Source organism: Felis catus, chromosome D4 (assembly GCF_018350175.1).
Source record: "Felis catus isolate Fca126 chromosome D4, F.catus_Fca126_mat1.0, whole genome shotgun sequence".
NCBI classification, from domain to species: Eukaryota; Metazoa; Chordata; class Mammalia; order Carnivora; family Felidae; genus Felis; species Felis catus.
In genome coordinates, this window is record NC_058380.1 from 33,608,003 (window position 1) to 33,629,598 (window position 21,596).

Here is a 21,596-nt window from a genome sequence, read left to right on the forward strand (position 1 = left end):
GCATAGAGGAGCTAAGAACATTACAGAGCAACAGGAGTTGGCATCCATTAGGTGGGGGTTAGGTTCAGAGATAACACTGTAATATGATCACATCAACTTCTTTAGTGACATTCTTAAAGATTATGATTGAGCAAAAATAACTGCCTTACATGAAGCAGACTTTTCTAAATAAGTCCCCTTTGCCATATAGTTTAGTATGGATACCTTGTCATGCTTTTTTTTCATTGTTTATTAAATAGAGCTTTCACATTCCATTTAGAAACAGAGAGAGGGACTGGAAGAGGTGAACTAGTTTAAGAAAAGGAAACATATTAGAAGGAAAAGGAATGATGGTAGTGATACTATCACCCAGGCTTCATTGATAACATCACTAAGAACTAGACCAGCGAAAAACAGGAGCCCAGGTTGGGTAATCGAGACAATGGCAGGGTCAGCAGCTGGAAGATGAAGCATGTAGTCAGCCTCAAGGATCACATCGGCTGAACATCTACACCTCAGCATGATGACAGCTACATAGAGATTCTGCCTTCAATGTCATCTCCAAATCACTGAACATTTACTCAAAATCCTGACAATGCAAGCCTCATACTAGGGGCTGGGAATATGGAGTTTAGGAAAACATAGGCTCAGTCCTCAGTGTGTAGGTTCAAGGCTGAGATCCTGAGTTCAAAATACTGCGTTTGAAACCTGGCTTGGCCACTTACTGGCTGAGAAACCTTGGGCAAGTTACTTAACCACTCTGTGCCTCAGTTTCCTCATCTGTAAGATCTGATAGTTATATTATCATTACGAAGATTTCTCCTGAGGATGAATTTCAGTTAGTATATAAAAGCACTTGGAATAAAATGCTATCAACACAGAAATGAAATACATCAATACTTTTAGCCAGTTGTCAGTGGGTAGGGAAGATAGTATAGAAGACTTTAACATGTGAAGGTTGAAGCCAAATCCTTGAAGTCTGGAGTGACACACCATTAACAACAGGTTAAATGACAAGCAGGTTTAACAGCAATGGTTGTGGATCACGTAATTATGACACAAAAGAGGTGCATTACTAGACTTAATTTCCAGAAGCTATTGAATTCAATCACACACAATGTGGTTTTGGAGGGACTTGGCCTATATGCTTTCCAAGGACAATTCTGGCCAGAGATAAGATAGTGAAGAGTGAGAGAAAAGTGTGGAGAAGGTTGTCTCCAGTTCCTAATTTTGGGTCTATACAGGAGAAGGGGCAATTATTATCTCCTCCATTATGTGTATTCTTGGCAGTAGGGAGGGATTTCTCATAATTCTCTTATCACTTCATGACTGTTTCTATTTCAATAAATATCAACAGACATCAAAGGTCTAAAATAGAAAGAGGAAGGAATTATCACTAATAAATTTCCTCAATGACTGCCTGATGTCTATAGCACATATGGCTACACTGTGACAAGAATTGTGCCCTGGAACCAGCTTGGATTCCACATTGCTATGGCAACAGATCACTCTGGTTGGGCTGGTTTCCTCCAAAGGACAAGATATGTGGCCAGCAGACAAGGCACCATTGCCCGATCATGAAAATGTTTCTGTTGTTTATGAGTTAATCTGAACTGTTCACGAGTGAAAACACTATTGGTCCTCTGTGTCTAGTTTTTCTCTCATCTCTTCTCTCCTTTTCAAGACAGCCAGCTTTCCAATGAAATTCACATCCTAGATAAGACCCTTGCTGCACGGGTAAGATAGCAGACATCAAGGCTCATGGATGATGTAAGTTATGACCAAATCAAAACCACCGCTCTGTGTCCTGTCGAACAGAGATATGACATTTATATTAATATTTGGCTAAGTTTCTCAATTAGTGATTGATGAACTAAGCCTCATCTTCATAGTGAGGTGATGTAATTTTCATCTTTGGATAATGTTTGCATTGTAAATCTTTTAGAGGTCAGGAATGTCACGTTCTTGCCATGTAATAATATCTCAAAGTGGGACTATAGTGGAAAGAAGTTGTTTTTTTTTTAATAGAGTCTGAGAAATAGTGCATTTCATATAAAAATAGTGTAGATCTGCATAAAATTTTGAAATACATTGGGTGGGAGCCTGTCAGATAACTAGTTACTGCAGGAGAAGTGATTACCTTTGCAAAGGTATTTGGGCCCTTTCAAGCCCTCCTGGTTCCTTTTGTCAAGGCATGGCTATAAGGTGGTAAATAAGGTGTTAGGGAGCCCTGGACTTTTACACCATAAACACCTTATAAATAATTAGATGTCCTTTCTCTCTAAAGCCTCATCATTTCCATAGCCTAGCTATGAAAATACATTTCATTTTATTTATTTTTTTAAAAAAATAAAATCTTTTCATTTAATGGCAACTTTAAAACTCAAAAGTGTTCATTTTAGCCTCTTAATAGTCATTTTAAACCAGTGTTCATGGGTCAGAATCCAAAGCAGAGGGATCACTATTTAAGAAAAAGTTTTTTTCAAATTTCTTAAATAAGAAATGGATCCAATTTTAACTTAACTCTGAAAAAAATTATTTTCTATTTGCCTTGATTAAATTTTTCTTTAACTTGAGTCTTAAAAATAACATTTACACTGCTGGGCTTGCAAACATTTTCTAGATTTTCTTGGTAACATTTATATATATTATTCCACTGCTTGTACAGCCACAGAAGTGATCCGTTTTTCCTTTGGGCTTTCTCCCCACTTTAGCTTCAGCCAAAAATGAAGTGCTAATCCCACATTTTGGGCAGACATCTTGCCTGTTTCTAAAAACCTCAACCACTAGCTATCATTATCAGAGAGCTTTTAAAATGCCTGTACAGTCACAGGCTATGTAGTGGGAAATGGATCATGAAATATCCAGGAATGCCAACAGCCGTTTTCCTTTCCATGTTGGAAAGTGCGTGTCCTCTAAGCATAAATGAGGAAGGTCTCTTTTCTCAGCACTCTACCAGCATCATGACACATTTTGCCTTAATCTTGGTAAACATTTGTCTGTCGCTACCTAAATGTACAAACAAACAAATGAACAAACAAACAAACAAAACCCCCAAATGTCTGTGTTTCCAGCAAAATGTAGCTGCTCTAAACCATATTGCCTCGGGTCAAGAGCACTCTTTTCTATACTACATTCCACCATTTCCTCATGGAGTTCACAAATTGGGTTTTCAAATATAAGAAAATTTCTACACAATGGAAAATGAAGTTCAAGTCTTATCAAAATAACCTAAGACCACCCAAATGATAACAGAGGTTATTAATTCAGATTCTAAAGCAAGTAGTCAGCTGCTACCACTTATGTTTGGAAAGGAATCAAAGGCAGGCAGGGAAGTTAGAATGCTTAATAGCAAAAAAAAAAAAAAAAAAAAAAGTAAGGCTTCAGGTATGCTCTGATTGGAGTTTCTTGGCATGAAAACCTGGAGGAAGCTAACTAGAAGCAGTCATCCTATGTGATTGATTGGGGAGCATATTTGACTTTCTCTGGTTGGTCCTGGATTGGGAGGATGGGATGGAGGAGGGCTAGGGAGGTATACAGTCATTGATCAAGTCTTGATCATTCCAAAACAATTGTTATAGATGTTATAGGATGACTTCCTGTGAGTCTTATGTAGACCAGAGTTTATTGTCATACATGGTCTGGCCATTGTCCATCCATGTATTCAGTATGTGGGTCTATATAAAGGAAAGACTCATCTACCAGGGAAGATCTAGAACAACTTCATCCAGTATCGTAGCCACTAGACTTGTGTGGCTATTGAGCACTTGAAATATAGCTAATCTGGGACTCTGGGGTGGCTCAGTAGGTTGAGCATCCCACTTCAGCTCAGATCATGATCTCACGGTTTGTGGGTTTGAGCCCTGTATCTGGCTTTGTGCTGACAGCTCAGAGCCTGAAGCCTGCTTTGGATTCTATGTCTGCCTCCCTCTCTCTCTGCTCCTCCCCTGCTTGTGCTCTCTCTCTCAGTCTCTCAAAAATAAACATTAAAAAAAAAGAAATATAGCTAATCTGAAATGAAATGTGTTGTAAATGTACAATGCCAACTGAATTTCAATGCCTCTATATTAAAAAAGAAAAGAAAAGAAAAAGTACTCAGTAATGATATTTTTAATATTGAGTAGATGTTAAAATGATAATATTGGGGACATGTTAAGTTAAATAGAATATGCTATTAAGATTAATTTCACCTCTTTCTTTGTATTACTTTTTTAATGTGGCCAGGAAATAATTTTAAATTTCATATATGGGTCACATTTGTGGCTTGCATTGTATTCCTCTTGGGCAGCACAGGAATAGAGGATTGACATATTAAAGTCATAGGGGTGAGGGTGATGTTTTTCCTGGGAAATCCTTTACAAATCATCACATATTATACATTTCCCATAACAAGGGCAGAGCAGCTCATAGTGAGAAGGGACTTTTTTGAACTCAGGTGATGAGCAAAAAAGACTTATTTATTCAAAATATTACTATATAAAAATTTCATAGGCTTGGGTGTATATATCTATATAGAGAACCATAGGATTGGCTCTATATATCTTTGAGGAAATCATTTTAATGTAACCTTTGATTATATAAATACCAAATCATAGAAGAGAGGGATCGAATGGAGGAATTCTTAATGGACATTAAAAACTAAGAGTTGCTTACTGAATTGATGAGATTATTGTGATATTAAAATTCTCTCTTCTCTAGAGAAAGAAGCTAGCAGCCAAACATGAGAAGAGGAGCCTGGGACTCAGCAAAGACATAGCTGAGCACAGTGTCCACATTTCTGTATGGCAGCCAGCTGGGTGCTGAGGAGGAAACTATCTTTAGGGGACCCTAAGGTGGAACTTAAGAAGTAAGTCTAATAACCAGTTTCAACCTCTTTTCCCTTTTTGTGTTGGAATTCCTTTTTTAAATATTCTCAAATCCTGCAGCAAATTGAGGCATTGGGACTGGCATTGACACATATTCAGGGAATGAAAGGAAAGACTTGTAGGGAAGGAAAAATATTTTTACTCTACTCTTCTTGGTTCTTTGCTGAGAGTCATTCCTCTCACCTTCTGTAATAAGATAGATTAACAGAAGAAAAACAAGCAGAAGTTTAATAATATGTATAACTTATGTTTACATGGGAGAGACCCAGGAAAACTAACTGAAATACCCCAAGCTTCCACCTTTAATACCATTTCCAGCTGAAGACAGAAGAAGATGTTGAGTGTGGGAGATCCAGTTATGAGACATTATGTGGCAAATCACAGTAAAAGTGTAGTTGTTATGCTGATTTAAGTCCTTGGCTTTCCCATTGATCAGAGTTTCCAGAATTCTTCTTCCTGGTACAGAAAATAAGACACCATTACAAATAAAGATTTCCCTTATAAATGCAAATGTCTCTTACAAAAGGGTATTCTACTTGGTTTTCAGAGCTTCTCCCCTGTCTGCTGGGTTTTGTTTGTTTGGTTTATTTTGTGTCTTAAATAACTAGCTCAAAATACAGAAGCATATTTTGGGGGTGGTATATTCTGCTCCCCTTCATATTGCATACACAGTTTGGGTGTATAAAGCACATTCATAAAACCTTTTACTTTCATCCAGGTCCTTTGTAGTGTATTTGTTTAAAAACAAGCATTTAAAAGAAGACACCCAATTTTATTACCACAAAACTATTATCCACTACTGTCTTTCATGAATCTTTTTTCTACTGGCTCAAGAATGCAAAACTACAGCAAGTCTCAAAGGGTTCATAGTGTTGAATGGGTTGCTGTAGATTAAAAATAGCACAGCAGTTTATCTTTGGCTACTGGGGTATTGGTTTACTTTTTTCATAGAAACAGGCTTTAATTACAGAGTAAAGAATAAACTGGACTTGATTGCTCCTTGGAAAGACTGACATTTCAGTTTCTCCCACAAAATACTTATTGATGTTGATGTAAGGGAAAGAGAAGAGTCAGAATACAAAGGAGCTTTGTGTTGCCAGCAGTTGGGAAAGCATCTTTTGTCTTCTCAACTTAGCAGTTTTGATATGGAAGTCAGTGCAAGAGAATAAATATCAAACACAACATTGTCATTTTCAGAATCTCTTTTGTGACTGTACTTTAGAAAACACCCATAATGAGACAATTGAAGTTTCTGAGCTTCTGGAGGAAAAAGAAAACTGACCACATCCCAAATTTATGCTTAGGAAAAGATGTTATTTACAACAATTATAACTGCATTTTCCACACGTGTTGAAAGACAGATAATGATTTAACATACAAAAAGGAGAGAAAAACCCTTATTCAGAATAATTGGTGACATGTAAACCCCTCTGTGAATGCACTTTTGGTTTAATTAAAATGCATGTGCAGTGGTATATTTCAAAAGAAGAAAAAGTGCTGGGTATTCAGAACTAAAAATGTCAGTAATTCTTTTCCCATACCATGAGGGGTTTCATAACAATTCCTCAGAGTAATATTTCTTGTAGGTAGGTAAACAACTGCTATTGGCTAGATAAAGAAGGTGATGGCAAAGGATTACCTGGAAACAGAAAATGATCCATCTGAAAACAATTCTTAAGTATACAGGTAAAGGGATAACATTAGGAGCAACCATCAAAAGGGCAGTGCAAATGGAGAGATTTTTATGATGAAATATACCTAGCTAGAAATATTTTTGGATTCTGTTTACGCATGGCAGCCTCTCAGCTTATTGGTTCTCAAGCCAATACTGTTTTCTGTATTGTCACAGCAAGTCCTAACAAGTTGGAGTGGAGAGAGAAGGAGGGAGAGAGAGAGCGAGAGTGAGAGTGAGAGTGAGAGAGAGAGAGAGAGAGAGTGTGTGTGTATGTGTGTGTGTGTGTGTGTGTGTGTGTGTGAGAGAGAGAGAATATCTTTCATTGATTCCAGAGAATACAAAAGCAGGACATTTTATTTGTACATTATTTTACAAAATGAGATAAAAATGAAATCAGACACAATATTTAAGAAAATAAAAAGGCAATGTGAGCAATTTCTGAAGTCCACACAATTTCTTAGCATTCCTCAAAAGAGTGTGATATTAGTAGGAAGATATAAAGACTCCAAAACACAAATTCACTCCTAGTCAGTTTAAGCTAGTTCTTGGCACCCTCAAAGCCCCATCATTCTCAAGTGTGCAGAAGGAAAGCTTTAAATAACTCAGGAAAATGGCAAAGTAGAATATCAGATTTCAAAACATTTCATTGCAAATCAACCTAAAGGAACAGCATAGAAATCGTCATTCTCTAACAGTATTTTCCCCTTAGGTCTGTGGCAGCATGGTAGGACACAACACAAAGCAAATGGGACATACATACTCTTGCTTTTTAAAGACTGCATCAGTAATTACTTCTTTTTTAAATTGTTGTACTAAGTCAAGTGTTCTTTTATAGACTGGCAAAATAAAATTCTGAAGATAAATAAAATTACTTTATAAATAGTAGGATAGTAGCAATATCCCGTGGTAAAACCCATTTCAGTGATGAATTCCTAATAGAAAACTTGGTAGTGTTAGAATTATATTCAGCTAGTTTTTAATCTACAAGCTATTCTGGTTATTCAGCATGAGTTCCAGAAATACTATTTATTTAAAGGTAGATTTAAGAAATTGTTGAAATAAGTGATACAGAGAAAGACAGATATCATATGTCTTCACTCCTATGTGGATCTTGAGAAAGTTAATAGAAGACCATTGGGGAGGGGAAGGAAAAAAAAGGTTAGAGAGGGAGGGAGCGAAAACATAAGAGACTCTTAAAAACTGAGAAAAAACTGAGGGTTGATGGGGGGTGGGTGAGGGGTATTGAGGAGGGCACCTGTTGGGATGAGCACTAGGTGTTGTATAGAAACCAATTTGACCATAAATTTCATATTAAAAAAAAAGAAATTGTTGACAGAGTGGGTTCACTGCTTTAGGATAAATTGAAAAAATGGTGATCATCAAATGTTGTATTGATTGCCTAACTTTCCTAGGTCAACTGACCTTAAAAAGTGTGACTCCCAGATTCTTTCTGTCGTTACCACAGAATTGGGCATATCAACCTAAACCTCTATTACAAGTGGGAAATCCATGAGGGAAAGACAGAACTGTCATTCAGGGAAGGTAACTTGAATCCACACTTTCTGGAATAGCGCCATGGGTCTGAATTCACAGATGCGATGGTACTGTTATGATTACTCAACTCCCTAGGTTACAGTGGCTCAAATTCTGCCACTGGCATTTTAACCTGTGCCCCAACTGTTTTATTTGTAATATTGCCACCTGTGCACTCAGACCAAAACAGAGGGGATGGCTTGAAGCCATAATATTGATGGCCGAGGTCAAAAAAGTCATGAAATTCCATTTGGCTGCCAGTGGAAAGGGTTCTTATCTCTGAACTAATCTCAAAGCAATAACTACCTTCTCATTAAAGAGTTCTAACTATACACTTAAAACAAACACCCTCCTACAATAGACATGCCATGCTGCCAGCCACTAGCTTAACAAATGTAATCTCTTTTACTCTGTAAGTAGCATTAACCACCTGAGAAGACTCATTTGCTATATTTCCTAAAATTCTGTATATGTAAGTCTGTGACCTAACCAATAGATTACAGAGGCTTAGATGAGGTATCTGATCAGTTCAGAGCAAATAATTTCTCTCTGATTCAATAATATATGATTTATATAATGATTTCCTTATGATATGTGGTAAATGGTGAAAAATATAAAGGAAGATCAGATTGGGAAGTGCTTATTTTTTATACTATGGTCAGGAAGAGGCCCTTTCATTTTGAATCTTATATATGAAGCTTTGAAACATACAAAACTTTAAGAAGAGAAAGTGTCTTAGAATCTGATCAAAATATGAAAACACTTGTGGTTTTTCATATGAGACTAACTAGCAAATTTGGCTCAGTTGCAACACATATAATAGGAATAAGGTATTTAACTGAAAATCATCCATTACATTATCTTAGGGCATATACCAAAGTTCAGTAACAGAGAACTTATCTTCAGTGGCAGTAAACATTATAACTACTGAAGTTAAAGGTTTTGTTTTTGTTTTCCCAGAAAAAAATAGAAAAATCTTTCTTAAACGTGGCAGTGTTTTGATGGAGGTCTCCTAGAAGTTTGGATGATTTTGATGCAGTCAATTTACCTCACTGGACCCCAACTTCCATATTAATAAAGCAAAAGAAATTATCCAGTTGGTCTCCGAGTTTCTTTTTATCATCAAGAGCCCTTGATTCCAAGATATTCCCAGTTGCCAACACAGTATCATATTACAAAGAAAACAATAAGCACAGTTAAGATATTAAAGTAATACTCATGCTTTATCTCCTTGTGACTTGGCCATTGCCTCTACTGGCAGTGGGTACATAGCATTCTGTTTGTGTATCATTAAAAAAATACTAGTTATGACTTCCTGTAACATAAAATTGGAGTCTTTAAAGGAGATCTTTTAAGTATTTATCCTTGGTAAATAAAACAGATCTTGGTATAGGTGCTTATTCATTGTCAAAGTAGGTATGAAATCTATCTTTTAGTGAAAAGTTAATGGTCTAGGAACTGCTTGTGAATCCATAAGCTAAACTAAAAGATGGTTTTGTTTCAGTAGTACTTAATATCCTGAATTAGAATTTAAATTACGCTGTATTTGGAATACTTATCAATATATTAAGTGCATATAAAATCATGCTGAGAATGTGCAAAGATTTCAGCACAGCTTAATTTTTATTTCACTGCATGAATTCCTTTTTGTTCTTGTTGAAATTCTGTAAAGCTTCTAAATTGTCCCTATTTCCTATAGCACAGTTAGCATGTCTTCTTGGGAATAGAAGGGAATCCAGACCTATTCTTCCCCTTCAAAGCCAACAAATATCAAAGCCAAAATGAAGTTAGGTAAGGTGTGAACAGTAATGAGGCTGAGATAACAATTGTGTGTTTGCCATAAGAAATAAGTCTGGTATAGCTGAATAGTACACTGGTAGACAGCTAGATTTCTAGAAGTTGCAAGCAGGGTTGCATGTGCAAAGCTTATCAGGGGAAAGGAAATGAATAGTTGTTTTTTTTTAATGTTTATTCACCTTTTGAGAGAAAGACAGGGCACAAGTGGAGGAGGAGCAGAGAGAGAAGGAGACAGAAAATCTGAAGCAGGTTCCAGGCTCTGAGCCGTCAGCGCAGAGCCCGACGCAGGGTTCAAACCCGTGAACTGTGAGATCATGACCCAAACTGAAGTCAGACACTTTACCAACTAAGCCACCCATGAACCCTTCAATGGATTTTTTAAATGACACTTTCAATGACCATTTTTGCCCAATTTCATAACCTCACATACCATGAATTTAAGCCAATGAGGACTCAAATTTCTACCTTAAGCAAGTTCTACATATTGGCAAAACTCTTCTTGGGCCCACGGCAAGTCTTTTTGCCTCCTTTAAAGAAGAAAATAGGGGCACCTAAATGGCTTAGTTGGTTAAGCATCCGACTTTGGCTCAAGTCATGATCTTATGGTTTGTGGGTACCTTAGGCTCTGTGCTGACAACTCAGAGCCTGGAGCCTGTTTCAAATTCTGTGTCTCCCTCTCTCTCTGCCCCTCCCTCATTCGCCCTTTGTCTCTTTCTCTCTCTCAAAAATAAATAAACATTAAATTTTTATAATGAAAAAAGCAACCTATTAACTGCACTTGGAGAATAAATCAGTATCCGATTACATAATTTAGCTTGCAAATTAATTTGTGAATTTCCCCACATTTTTAAAAGGACACGTGTTGAAGTGCTGAACTCCTGTCTCTGGTGGAGCTTTTAGGTCTGTTTTGAGACACGCAGATGCAGGGAGAAAATATGTAAAATAATGAGAAGCATTTTCACAGTATTTAGTGATATTTGCTCTCAGAATTCTATTAATTTAAGAGAATAACTTGCAACTGTTACTGCATTAAGAAGCTTGGCAAGCACTAGAGTGTAATTATTTCTGCTATAGCACTGATACACACAAAAGAAAAGAAACCATTCATGGAATGTGTATATGTATCTATGGCTATCCTTATTTATATTGGTGTGATTTACAGTTCTGATAAATTTGCCTCTTTTCTTTCTCCATGCTGAAGAAGGAAACATACACACATGGCATTGCATTTCTGACAATCGGTATTTCCCTGAAAAGCTAGCCCTAAGGAATCAGGAGATGCTGATTCCTAGAAAAGCTGTTAACGAATCCTTAGCCTCTGCCTTACGGATATCTCAAAGATTCACTTTTTCTTGGCAGTATTCATCAGTGTTTGCTTGATGGCTAGGCAGGACAATTCTTCATTGTGTAATACTGACCTAAGCATTGCAGATGCTTCCCATCTCTCACTCTGTTTGCACTAAATGCCAAGAGTGATTACGACTACCCAACACATATGATATCTAAACTATTCTTAGAAATATGTTTGAAGACCACTTCAAATAGATGAAACTTCAAGAGTGATCTTCAGGTTATCCTGGCACGATCTGAGGTAGTGCCACTATGCAAAGCTTTCTCTTAAGATGCCTCTACAAATACTGTAGAATGTGGTGACTTTTAAATGCCTCCTTTCCCAAGGGCTTTCTGCAATATGTCTCATATTGTTCAAAGTAATTTCCTGGTGGTTTGTGACTAAGTTAAAGAAAATAAAATGATGGCACTTTCTTTACTGACCCAGGTGGATGCATCATCTCACCCTGCTACCTAGAAAGACTAACACTGAAGAGTTATTTCCAGAATATCTGTTCATCAAGACACACATTTGTGTTGTCCTGAGGTCCAGGAAAGACATCTGTGATTTCGCTTCACCATATATTTTTGGGAACTGAGTCAGTAAGTCAGAAATTAAGGAAGTCGGGACACATGAGGACAGGGATCAGTTTAAGTTCACTTGAGACCAGTAAAATGAATTGACAGCTATCAAAAGATTAGGGTTTCAAATAAATTCTGGTGTTCAGTTAATAATAATGTACCAATGTCAATTTCTCACTAGTGCTAGTGGTGTGTATGAATCTGTACAGAATAATTTCTATTACACACTGTGTTCAGTATGTTATGCTATATGTCACACTTTTGGTAAATATGTTATTGTTACATATGATGTTAAAAGTGGGGAAAACTGAGTGAAGAGTATAGAAGAAACCTGTGTGTAATCTTTGCAACTTTTCCGTAAATCTATATTTGTTCCAAAATTTAAAAAAATTATTTAAAAATTCCCTCTAAAGTCATTTTTTTTTAACTCACAAAACCCTATCTCTTTTTCTTCCCATTCTTTCTATTCTTCACTGACCCTACTCCCCAGCTTCTCTTTCTCCTCTCTAGACTTCCAGCTCTGTTTTCCCTCTGATATTGCTGCAGAGGTCTCAAATCCCAACCCATTCACTTCTGAGTGCAAGTTTCTCATAAGCACTACAGTTCTAGCCCTGGGCCTTCCCTTGCTTGTTTTCCTTTTTGTGTTTTCTCTCCTTGTTTATTTTTTAAATTGTGTAGGTCTTTATAGATTATAGAGGAACTTCCCATGCACTTTGTCTTTTGATTCTTAGAATATCCAAGTGAATTGGTCCTTATTATTATTATTATTATTATTATTATTATCTAAATTTTAATTCCAGTGTAGTTGACATACAGTTTTTTATTAGTTTCAGGTATATAATCCAGTGATTCAACAGTTCCATATATTACTCAGTGTTCATTATGATAAGTGTACTCTTTTTTTTTTTTTAATATTTTATTTATTTTTTGAGAGATAGAGAAAGAGTGCATGCACACAAGCAGGGAAAGGGCAGAGAGAAAGAGAGAGGGAGAAACAGAATCCAAAGCAGCCTCCAGGCTCCAAGCCCTCAGAGCCCAACATGGAACTCAAACTCAGGAACCATGAGATCATGACCTGAGCCAAAGTCAGACACTTAACTGACTGAACCACCTAGGCACCCCATGATAAGTGTACTCTTAATCTCTACCTATTTCACCCATCCTGCCACCTACCTCCTCTAGTAACCAGCAGTTTGTTCTCTGGTTTTTGGTTTGTCTCTGTTTGTTTGTTTGTTTTTTCCTTTGCTCCTTTGTTTCATTACTTAAATTTCACATGAGAGAAATCATGTGGTATTTGTCTTTTTCTGACTACCTTATGGGGTTTAGCATTATAGTCTCAGCTTCACCCACGTGGATTGCAAATGACAAGAATTCATTCTGTTTTATGATTGAACAATATTCCACTGTGCATATACATATACACACACATATATGTATATACATATATACATGTATATAGATGTATAGATGTATGCATATATTTACATCTCTTCCTTATCCATTGATCTATCAATGGACATTTGGGCTTCCATAATTTGGTTACTGTAAATAATGTTGCAATAAACATAGGGGTTCATATATCCCTTCAATTTAGTGTTTTGTCATTCTTTGGGTGAATATCCTTTGTGTAATTACTGGATCATAGGCTAATTCTATTTTCAATTTTTTGAGGAATCTCCATATTGTCTTCTATAGTGGGCTCAACAGTGTGCATTCCCACCAACAGTGCACAAGTGTTCCTTTCTCGCTACATCCCTGACAACACTTGTTTTTGATTTTAGTCATTCTGAAAGGTGTGAGGTGATCTCTTTGTGGTTTTGATTTGCATTTCCCTGATGATGAATGACGTTGAGCATCTTTTCATGTGTCTTTTGGCCATTTGCATGTCTTCTTTGGGGAAATGTCTGTTCATATCTTCTGTTCATTTTTTAATTGGGTTATTATTATTTTTTGGTGTTGAGTTGTATAAGTTCTTTATATATTTTGGATATTAACCCTTTCTCAAATATGTCATTTTCAAATAACTTCTCCCATTCTTCTCCTATTAGTTTTGTTGATTGTTTCCTTTGCTGTGCAGAAGTTTTTATGTTGAAATTGTCCTAATAGTTGGCTTTTGATTTTGTTTTCCTTGCCTCAAGAGACATATCTAGAAAGAGGTTATGGTTGATGTCAGAGAAATTACTGCCTATGCTCTCCTCTAGGACTTTTATGGTTTCAGGTCTCACGTTTAGGTTCTTAATCCATTTTGAGTTTATTTTTATGTTATAGTATAAGAAAGTGGTCTAGTTTTATTGCTTTCCACGAAGCTGTCCAGTTTTCCTGACACCATTTATAGAAGAGACAGACTTTTTCCCATTGCATATTCTTTTTTTTTTTTTTTAATTTTTTTTTTCAACGTTTATTTATTTTTGGGACAGAGAGAGACAGAGCATGAACGGGGGAGGGGCAGAGAGAGAGGGAGACACAGAATCGGAAACAGGCTCCAGGCTCTGAGCCATCAGCCCAGAGCCTGACGCGGGGCTCGAACTCACAGACCGCGAGATCGTGACCTGGCTGAAGTCGGACGCTCAACCGACTGTGCCACCCAGGCGCCCCACCCATTGCATATTCTTGTTGAAGAATACTTGTTGAAGATTAATTGACCATATAATTGTGGGCTTTTTTCTGGGCTTTCTATTCTGTTCTATTGAACTACGTGTCTATTTTTGTGCCAGTACCATACTCTTTTGATTACTACTTATAATATAGCTTATAACTTGAGTCTGGAATTGTGATCCCACCCGTTTTGTTTTCTTTTTCAAGATTGTTTTGGCTATTCAGGGTTTTTTGTGGTTCCATACACATTTTAGGATTGTTTGTTCTTGTTCTGTGAAACATGTTAGTATTTTGATAGGTACCACATTACATCTGCAGATTGCTTTAGGTGGTGTAGAAATTTTAACAATATTTGTTCTTCCAGTTCTTGAGTATGGAATGTCTTTCCATTTCTTTGTGTTCTGTTCAATTTTTTTCATCAAAGTTTTGTAGTTTTCAGAGTACAGGTCTTTCACCTCTTTGGTTAAATTTATTCATTATTTTGGGTGAATTATAAATGAGATTATTTCTTAATTTCTCTTTCTGCTGCTTCATTATTAGTGTATAGAAATGCAACAGATTTATTTACATTGATTTTGTATTTTGTGAGCTTACTGAATTCCTTTATCTGTTCTAGTAGTGTTTTAGTAAAATCTTTAGTATTTTCTACATATAGTATCATGTGATCTGTAAATAATGAAAGTTTCACTTCTTCCTTAACAGTTTTGAAGTCTTTAACTTCTTGTGTTGTCTGATTGCTGTGACTTTATTATAGTCAAAGCATAATACTTTCAGTATTATGTTGAATAAAAATGTAGCATAGTACTGTCAGTACTGTGTTGAATAAAATGATGAGAGTAGACAACTTTGTCTAGCTCCTGTCTTTAGGGGAAAAGTTCTCAGTTTTTCCCCTTTGAGAATGATGTTAGCTGTGTTTTTCATAGAAGTCCTTTACTATGTTGAGGTATGTTCCCTCTAAATGTACTTTGCTGAGAGTTTTTATCATGAATGGATGTTGTATTTCATCAAATGCTTTTTCTGCAGCTATTGAAATAATCATATGGTTTTTATCCTTTCTCTTATTGATAGAATGTATCATGTTAATTTATTTGCAATTATTTAACCACCCTAGCATTCCTAACAACAAATCCCACTTGATCATGGTGAATGCTTTTTTAAATATATTGTTGGATTTGGTTTGCTAATATTTTGTTGAACATTTTTGCATGTATGTTCATCAGAGATATTGGTCTGTAATTCTATCTTGTTGTGTTGTCTTTATCTGGTTTTGTTACCAAGGTCATACTGGCTTTATAAAATGAATTTGCAAGTTTTCCTTACTCTTCTATTTTTTTGGAATAGTTTGAGAAGAATAGATATTAACTCTTCTTTAGATGTTTAGGAGAATTCACCTGTAAGCTGTCTGGTCCTGGACTCTTGTTTATTCAGTTTTTTTATTGCTGATTCAATTTCTTTGCTGGTGATTACTCTGTTCAAAGTTTCTTTCTACTTCAGTTTTGGTACAGTTTGTTTGTTTTGGAGGTTTTACGTTTCTGAGAATTTATCTATTTCTCCCTAGGTTTTCCAATTTGTTGGCATATAATTTTTCATAATATTCTCTTACATTTGTTTATATGTCTACAGTGCTGATTGTTATTTCTCTTCTCTCAGTCGTCATTTTGTTTATTGAATATTTTTTCTTTTTCTTTTTTTTTTTCAGTCTGGCTAGAAAATCAATTTTGTTGATCTTTTCAGAGAAACAGGTCCTTGTTTCATTGATCTGTTTTGTAGTTTTTTTAGTTTCTATATCACTTATTTTTGCTCTAATATTTATTATTCCCTTCCTCCTGCTGTTTTGGGGTTTTGTTCATTGTTCTTTTTCTAGCTCCATTAGGTGTGATGTTAGGTTGTTTATTTAAGATTTTTCTTGCTTCTTGAAATAGGCTCATATTTCTATAATCTTCCCTTTTAGAATCACTTTTACAAAACCCCAAAGATTTTGGACCATTGTGTTTTTTCTGTCCATGTATTTTTTTATTTCTTCTTTGATTTTTTTTTTTTTTGGTTGACTCATTCATTGTTTAATAGCATTTTATTTAACCTCCATGTATTTGTGCTTTTTCCAGACTTTTTCTTGTGGTTGATTTCTAGTTTCATAGTGTAGTCATCAGAAATGATGCATGGTATGACTTCAGTTTTGAAAAATTTGTTGAGACTTGTTTTGTGGCTTAATATATGATCTATTCTCAAGAATGTTCAACGTGCACTTGAAAAATTGTATAGTCTGCTTTAGGATGGAATGTTCTGAATTAATTTGTTAAATCTGTCTGGTCCAGTGTGTCATTCAAAGCCATGATTTCCTTGGTGATTTTCTGTTTGGGTGATTTGTCCATTGATGTAAATATGGTGTTAAAATCTCTACTACTATTTTATTACTATTTATTAGCTTCTTTATATGTGTTATTCACTGTTTCATGCATTTGGGTACTCCTAGGTTGGATGCATAAATATTTATAATTGTTATATCTTCTTGTTGAATAGTCCCTTTTATTATTATATACTCACCTTCTTTGTCACTTGTTATAGTCTCTGTTTTAAAGTTTCTTTTTTTTAATGTAAATGTTGCTACCTAGGAGTTTTTTTCACCTGTATTTGCATAATAAGCGTTTCTCCATCCCCTGACTTTCAATCCGAAGGTATCTTAAGTCTGAAATAAGTCTCTTGTAAGCAGCATACAGATGGGTATTTTTTTTTTTATCCATTCTATCACCCTATATCTTTTGATTGGAGCATTTAGACATTTACATTTGAAGTAATTAGTTATAAGCATGTGTGTATTGCCATTTTGTTACTTGTTTTCTGGTTGTTTTTGTCATTCTATGATCCTATCTTCTCTTGCTCTCTTCTCTCATTGCTTGCTGGCTTTCTTTAATGGTATATTTGGATTCCTTTCTTTTTAATTTTGCTTATCTATTCTGGCTTTTTATTTGTGGTTATCATTTGCTTTGTATACAACATTTTCTGCATATAGAAGTCTATATGAAGTTGTTCATCACTTAAGTTTGAACCCAATATTTACTCCTCTCCCCTCTGTGTTTTAGGTATATGGTGTCATATCTTACATTCTTTTATTTTGTGAGTCCTTTGACTGTTTTTTGCAAATATGCTTAATTTTAGTGCTTTTGTGCTTCCTACTTTTTGTACTCCTATTTATGGTCTTTCTTTTCCACTCAAAGGGTCCCCTTTAACATTTCTTTAGGTTTGGTTTAGTGGTCATTCACTCCTTTAGCTTTTTTTTAAATCTGGGAAACTCCTTATCTATCCTATTTTGAATGACAGCCTTGCTGGATAGAATATTCTTGGCTGCAGTTTTTTTTGTTTTGTTTTGTTTTGTTTTGTTTTTTTTCTTTTCATCATTCTATATCATATCATTCCCTTCTGGCCTGCAAAGTTTCTGCTGAAAAATTATCTGATAACCACACAGGGTTTCCCTTTTATGTAACTATCTTCTTTCCTCTTGCTGTTTTTAAATTTTGTCTTTATCACTATTTTTGCCATTTTAATTACTATGTGCCTTGGTGTGGACCTTCTCGCGTTTATTTTATTAGGGATCTCTATGCCTCCTGGATCTGGCTGTTTCCTTCCCCAGATTAGGGAAGTTTTCAGTTATTGTGTATAAAATGAAATTTCTCTTTCTTCTTCTGGGTTCCCTATAATACAAATGCTATTGTGTGTGAGGAGACCCTGATTTCCCTGTCTTTTCTCATTTTTCATTTTTTTCTTTCACATGATCAGCTTGATGACTTTTCATTGCTCTGTCTTCCAGATTATTAATTATTTCTCCTTCCTCTAGCCTGCTATTTATTCCATCTGGGGTATTTTTAATTTCAAGTATTGTGTTCTTCATGTTTGATTGGTTCTTTTTTTAATCTCTTTAAGGATCTCACTGATGTCTTCCACTCTTTTCTCAAGTTCAGTGAATATCTTTATGATCATTAGTTTAAATTCTTTATCAGGCATATTACTGATCTCTGTTTCATTTAGATATCTTGCTGTGATTGGGTCCTGTTCTTTCATTTGGGATATATTCCTCTGTTTCCTCATTTTGTCTGACTTTTTGTGTCTGTTTGTGTTAGGAAAGTCAGCTATGTCCCTTGCTCTTAGAAGTAATGGCCTTATGAAGAAGAGGTCCAGTAGTGCCTTGCAGTGCCGCGTCCATCGTTTGTTAGAGTGTGGTGCTTCATAGGGTGTCCCCTATGAGTGTTTGCTGCACCCTGCGTATTGGCCACTTTCTTCTTCAGTTCAGTCATCTGCAGTGGCTCTCTTTGCCTGTTCTAGGCAGTGTTTGGTCCTTGTGTTGTTCATAGATCAGTCCAGGACCACCTTGGGCTTGAATTTAGTCAGACCATGCATTTGCCAGAGATGCAGCAGCACCAAACTACAGGGTGCTTTCTCTGTGTTGTCCCTTGAGAAGCTGTCATTGATGAGCCCAGCTTGTGATCAGATCAAATGTCTGCCCCTAGCCCACTGCTGGGGCTGCCATCTGACTGGTATGTGTGTGTGTGTGTGTGTGTGTGTGTGTGTGTGTGTGTTTTACTTTCTTTAGGGCAAGAGTCACTTTGGAGTGGTGCTGGCCCCTATAAGGGCTTCTTGCCCACTGCCAGGTTTGTGATTTCAGTTTGAATGGGTTTGACCAAGAGTTTATTCGAGGGGGTGGGGTGTGCAGTATGCTCAAGTTTCGTGTTCTGTTGAAAGGTGATGAACAGCTGCTGCCAGGACTGGGCCAGCAGGGTTGGGATGTCAATTTTAACAAAGTGACTACTGGTCTGGTGCCAAGGTTCCACAAACCCTGCAGGTAGAGAGAAAAGTTTTTGGTAAGTTTTGTGCTGGTCTTCTGGTGGAGGGGATCTTCAGCAATGGGACTGAAGCAAAGGTGACTAGAAAGAGCATATCTGTCAAAGTGTGGTGGGAGGATGTCCTTTGTGTAAACAAGTAGTTGGTGTCCATACTGAGCTTGTCTCTACAGGTGGCCCGGTGTTTATGCTAAGGGCCAGGGGAGGGAAATGGCACCTGCCAGCTCCTTTGTTCCTGGAGGTATATCCTTGTGAATCTTGTCCCTCCAGGAGATGCTCTGAAGTGAGTGAATAATTCTCTTCCCAATATGTCCCAGGCATTTTTCAAGCTATTCCTTCTAAGCTGTGTCTCCACGGGTTGTTTGTCATGCTATCTCTTTAAAGAAGAGGACTCTGCTTCCTATTGCCCTCCAGCCTGCTGATTTTTAAAGTTCCATGTTTTAAATCCTGCTGGTTGTAAGAACTCACAAAATTCAGCCCCTCTAGTCGTCAAAAACAAATTTTATGGGGATTTGTCTTCCCTTTATGATAGTCTGTTTCTAATCCTTCTCTGCCTGTGGATCTTCCTCACCATGGACATCGAGATCTGGTTAGTCTGCCACTGAATCTCCACCATCCTATACTTTTCAATGTGCCCTCTTCTCTGCATTTAGTTGTGGAGCTTGTGCTGCCAATCTTCTTTCTGGGTCATTTTCTGGGTTATTACACTGATGTGAATGCTGTCTAGTTGTATCCATGGGACAAGGTGAGCTTAGGGTTCTCTTACTTTGCCATCTTCCCAACCTTTTTTTTAAATTTTTTTTAACGTTTATTTATTTTTGAGACAGAGAGAGACAGAGCATGAAGGGAGGAGGGGCAGAGAGAGAAGGAAACACAGAATCGGAAGCCAGGCTCCAGGCTCTGAGCCATCAGCCCAGAGCCTGATGTGGGGCTCGAACTCACGGACCGCAAGATCGTGACCTGAGCTGAAGTCGGACGCTTAACTGACTGCGCCACCCAGGCGCCCCTACCATCTTCCCAACCTTTAAGTGTGGTCATAATTATTAATAAATGAAAATGGTAATAGTGGAGGTTCAGAAAGGCTAAATGATGTAAGTTACTTGCTTAAAATCATCTATCAATAAGTCATGACTTAAATTCAGAAATCTTGACTCTTTCAATTACAGCACATTGCCTAGAAATTAACTAATGATTTTATTTCTGCTTCTACATATTCCCATTACTTTTTGAAATTTAGGAGGCTTTTGCACACAAAAAAATACTCAGATAATCTTAACTTTCTTTCTTTTTTTCTTTTTTCTTTTTTTTTAGGGCAGACTGCCACACACAGCATCTTATTTGGATGTGCCTGGAGTCTTGGAAACTTGACTACCCTATATTCTGCAAATGGACACTGAGAACTTGTTTGGAGGTTCTGCAGGGAAGTACAGTTACTCATACATGTTCCTCTTCTCTCTGGGAAAGTCCTTCTATTAAACCAAGCTAGCTAACATGTTCCAAAAGAACACACAGAGAATGATGAAGTAGGAAGGGGATTCTGCCTAGCCAGCCAGGTCAGCCTATGAATGCTTGCACTCAATAGAGAGAGAGACAGGTGTGTTGCATCCAGATCACTCTCATATTTGATAATCTCTTAACTTGATATTAAATGCAGTATAATGACAAATAGACAAAAAACACAATTAAATGAAGTTAAAAATAAACTCAATCCATTTGAATGCCAAAGTGAAGTCAGATTATTGTATTGAATGTAATATATATAAAAGATAGAACTGGGAAGGCTGTAGTCATACAGTTGACATACACCTCACAGATGAGGAAACTTGAGGCAGAGAAAATGATAGGAATTCATGAACATATTTTAAACTTTCACACAAGCTGAGGCACACAAGAAGACTAATTTGCCAGACCCCCCTTGAACCTGCCTGCTACTGAATTCTATTCAGTGCATTGTAAGCAGAAATTATATACATATTTGGGCACATGGGTGGCTCAGTCAGTTGAGCGTCCAACTTGGGTCAGGTCATGAACTCATGGTTCATGAGTTCGAATCCCACATCAGGCTATGTGCTGAAAGTTCAGAGTCTGGAGCTGCTTTGAATTCTGTGTCTCTTCTCTCTGCCCTCTCCTGCTTGCTCTCTCTCTCTCACACACAAATAAATAAAGATTAAAAAAATTTTTTTTAAGAAATTACGTACATCATTTCCAGACCTAACCATGGAATCTCTTGTGCAATTTTTTTAAACTTTTTCTAAGGCCTGAGGCTGTGCAGCTGGAAGGGAAGAACTCCTCCATTTCAGGAAAGTTGGAAAGCACTGGAGTTCATGTGGATGAGAAATCAGTTCCTTTTTTTTAAATGTATTTATTTTTGAGAGAGAGAGAGAGAGAGAGAGAGAGAGTAAGAACAAG

At 36.7% G+C, this 21,596-nt stretch overlaps 1 long non-coding RNA gene across 2 annotated transcripts; it reads left to right on the forward strand.

The window, feature by feature from the left end:
• Positions 1–1,503: 1,503 nt before the first annotated feature.
• Positions 1,504–21,219, forward strand: LOC109493622. 2 transcript variants are annotated; one of them, XR_002147900.3, is made up of 3 exons: positions 1,504–1,749; positions 4,678–4,825; positions 20,499–21,219. It is a non-coding gene; the product is annotated as an uncharacterized LOC109493622 (long non-coding RNA). The 2 variants fall into 2 exon arrangements; XR_002147899.3 differs by lacking the exon at positions 20,499–21,219 and adding an exon at positions 9,013–9,144.
• Positions 21,220–21,596: the final 377 nt, after the last annotated feature.